Source organism: Trichogramma pretiosum, unplaced genomic scaffold (genome assembly GCF_000599845.2).
Source record: "Trichogramma pretiosum strain Unisexual culture from Peru unplaced genomic scaffold, Tpre_2.0 scaffold19, whole genome shotgun sequence".
In the NCBI taxonomy this organism is placed as follows: Eukaryota; Metazoa; Arthropoda; class Insecta; order Hymenoptera; family Trichogrammatidae; genus Trichogramma; species Trichogramma pretiosum.
In genome coordinates this window covers 1,099,782-1,103,511 of record NW_019641707.1, presented here as the reverse complement: position 1 = coordinate 1,103,511, position 3,730 = coordinate 1,099,782, and positions in this window count along the sequence as shown.

Below are 3,730 nucleotides of genomic sequence, written 5' to 3'. Positions count from 1 at the left end.
AAGCAGCCTCAGTGACATGAGAGTATCATTATGACATATATTGATGTATTTTGGTTTTTTTCAACTCTTGGGCAGTTACGTTTAATCTCAAAATTGCTTGCATGCCGTAACTTTTAATGAGAACCGTTTGAGCAATTGAGCTGAAACTTTCAGGGGTTGTTCTACATGTGAATGGCTACAAACGCAAGCACTTTCAAAGGTATTGGACAAAATTTGCACTTTTTTCAGGCTACATCCCTAGCATAATTGTATTTTATTATATAGTATTAATGAATAAATGTGCATATGTGGCTGGCAAATTGTGTATAACTAATAAAAAAATCTGAAAGTGCTTGCGTTTGTAACCACACATCTAATGATCAAAATGAGACCCCAAGGACCATGATTGAATCATCGGTTCTAGCTGGATCCTACGGCACAGGGGTACCTGTCAGGACTGTGGGCTTGCTTCATCGAGGAGGGTTCTATGGTGACTGGGACCTCAATTTTCATATTCCACAGAGAAAAACTTTGAAAAAAGAGTGAAGAAACCAAAGTTTTCTCTGTATATTCCAAAAAAAATGTTTTTCTTCATAATTAATAAATTTTTCATAAATGTAGGTTTAAGGTACCTTTCCCCCCTTAATGTACATAATTGCAAATTGAAATGAAATACTTTTTATTTTCTAATGATAAAAAGGGTTTGTCTTTAATAATTTTATAGTTTAAGGTTTTCGGCTCTTAATGTTTTTAGTCTACAGTTACCAGAAAAATGGACATTTAACACAAAATTGACAACAAAAAACTTTTTTAAAAGTCTATACTTAGATATTAGTATTGTGATGTTTTTGTCGTATGTATGGACTATTCCACAACAGGTGTTGAAGGCCCAAAAAATGAAGTTGAAAGTAACCATTTACTATTCAAGATCACAATGAAAAATGAAAATCCTGAGCTCCCTAGGTCCAACCCTCATTTATCTACAGTGGCTCAAAGTTGGACTTTCATGTTTTGGGGATATTCTGATTGTTACTCTGCTTTCTAGAGTGCATATGAAAAAATTTCTAAACCATGTTTTTTCATATAAAATTTGATGTAAAATTCTAATCTTTACTCAAATAAGACATTCCTAATCTCAAAACCTCTTAAAATTGAAAAAATAGTGTAAAAAACCACGTAAGTCAAAAACAAACATGTTCGTATACCTCAAATTGGTCAATATTATAATATGTTCATCGTTACACCAAAATACAAGTTCTGATAAAGTTTAGTATCTGAGTCACCATTATAGACAATTTGGTAGCCAAAAAACATGGTTTTTTTCCTCATTTTTCATGATTTTTGGCCCTTTGCAAGCTACAAAATGATCTGTAATGGTGACTCAGTCACCAAACTTTATCAGAAGTTGTATTTTGGTGTATCGATGAACATATTACAAATTAGGCCAATTTGAGGTATACGAGCATGTTTATCTTTTTACTTTCATAGTTTTTTACACTTTTTTTTCAATTATAAGAGGTTTTGAGATTAGGAATGTCTTATTTGAGTAAAGATTAGAATTTTACATCAAATTTTATATGAAAAAACATGGTTTAGAAATTTTTTCATATGCACTCTAGAAAGCAGAGTAACAATCAGAATATCCCCAAAACATGAAAGTCCAACTTTGAGCCACTGTAGATAAATGAGGGTTGGACCTAGGGAGCTCAGGATTTTCATTTTTCATTGTGATCTTGAAGAGTAAAAGGTTAGTTTCAACTTCATTTTTTGGGCCTGCAACACCTGTTGTGGAATAGCCCATTTATATATTGTTTCCACACGACTTCTTCCATTCCTTTCCTTTTTAAATTATATGACACTTACAACGTAAATTATACTGATGAGTTCTGATTTTTGTTGTCATGGGAATGACAGGATAGTAAAAAAATATTTAGAAAAATATATAGATCCATCTTTAACTATAAACGAAACTTTTGATACTCCTCTTCACATAGCATCAAAAGTTCGAAACAAGCGTATAATTACTCATCTACTAGAAAATGGAGCTGACATACACTTGTACACTCGGCAACAAAATTATCGCAACAAAAAAATTCATCGATATTTTGTCAAATTTCAAATGCTTCTATCTTGGGCTAGGCTTATCGTATCGAGACGCTTTTTTTTTTAATTTCTTGAAAATCTTGTCCTCTTTAAATCTATATAAATTAAGATAAGATTCAAGTTAATGTTGAGTTACCAGTAGTATTTGAGCGCGACACTAAAAATTACTGAAAAAAAATGACTGTTTGAACGTGTACCAGTACCACAGTAATTTATTTATGGAAATTTTACATACACAATCGCAAAGTGCTCTTTTCAACGAGTAATTTAAAAAAAAAGACCTCTCTACGATTTTTTTAACGCCCTGTAGGTCGTTTTGAAGGTACGGTTCATGTACGCAAAATGCCCAGAAAATCGTCTTGATTTCAGGTAAACGGGGGATTTTACGTACTTTAAATGGTATCTTCAAATCGACCTACAGGGCGTTAAAAAAATCGTAGAGAGGTCTTTTTTTTTTTAAATTACTCGTTCAAAAGAGCACTTTGCAATGGTGTATGTTAGATTTCGATAGAAAAATTAATGTGTTACTGGTACACATTCAAACAGTCATTTTTTTCAGCAATTTTTAGTGTCGCGCTCAAATACTACTGGTAACTCAACATTAACTCGAATCTTATCTTAATTTATATGGATTTGAAGAGGAAAAAATTTCCAAGAAATTAAAAAAAAAGCGTGTCGATACAATAAATCTAGCCCAAGATAGAAGCATTTGAAAATTGACGAAATTTCGATGAATTTTTTTGTTGCGATAATTTTGTTGCCGAGTGTATATACTCTTAAAGTGTACTTGAAAAATAAAAATCCTAAAAATCTTAGCTCTCTAGCTCCATCCCTCATGGATCTATAGGGGCTCAAAGTTGGATATTCAAATTTTAACTTTAGTTCTGTTTTTTGGGGTGATTTTGAAATGGTTGAATCATGTTTTTTTGTGTAAAATTAACCATTCAAAAGGGTAAAAAACATAGAATATAAAAGAAAAACCATGTTTTTTGCTATATGGAATGCCATGGGATTGTTTCTAATGCTCAACCGATTACCAAAATTTACCTAAAATTGTATTTTGGCCTTTTGATGAACATATTACAATTCTGTCCGAATCGCTGAAGACAAGCAACTTTATTTTTGGTCTTTTATGTTATTTTTCCATTTTAAAGGGTTTTTAGGCTCTTCAAATTTTACACATAACAACATGATTCAACCATTTTTTCAAAATCACCCCAAAAAAATAGAATTAAATTTAAAATTTGAATATCCAACTTTGAGGCCCTATAAATCCATGAGGGATGGAGCTAGAGGGCTAAGATTTTTCAGATTTTCATTTTCCAATGTAATCTTTAAGAGTACATAGTTGGTTGAAATTCGATTTTTTGAGCTATCAACTCTTTTATGATATGACCCATATTCATAAGACAAAACTATCACATTACCAACATCTAAATATGGCCTTTTAAAAATATTTTTTTTGGTAGATTTTGAGTTAAATGTCCATTTTTGTGGTAAATAGGGACTAAAAATATTAAGAGCAGAAATCCTTAAACTATAAAATTATTAAAGACAAGCCTTTTCCTCATTAAAAAATAAAATGTATATCACCCTAACGGGGGGGTTGGCGAGCGGAGCGAGCAGGGGGGCGCAGCCCCCCTAGTAT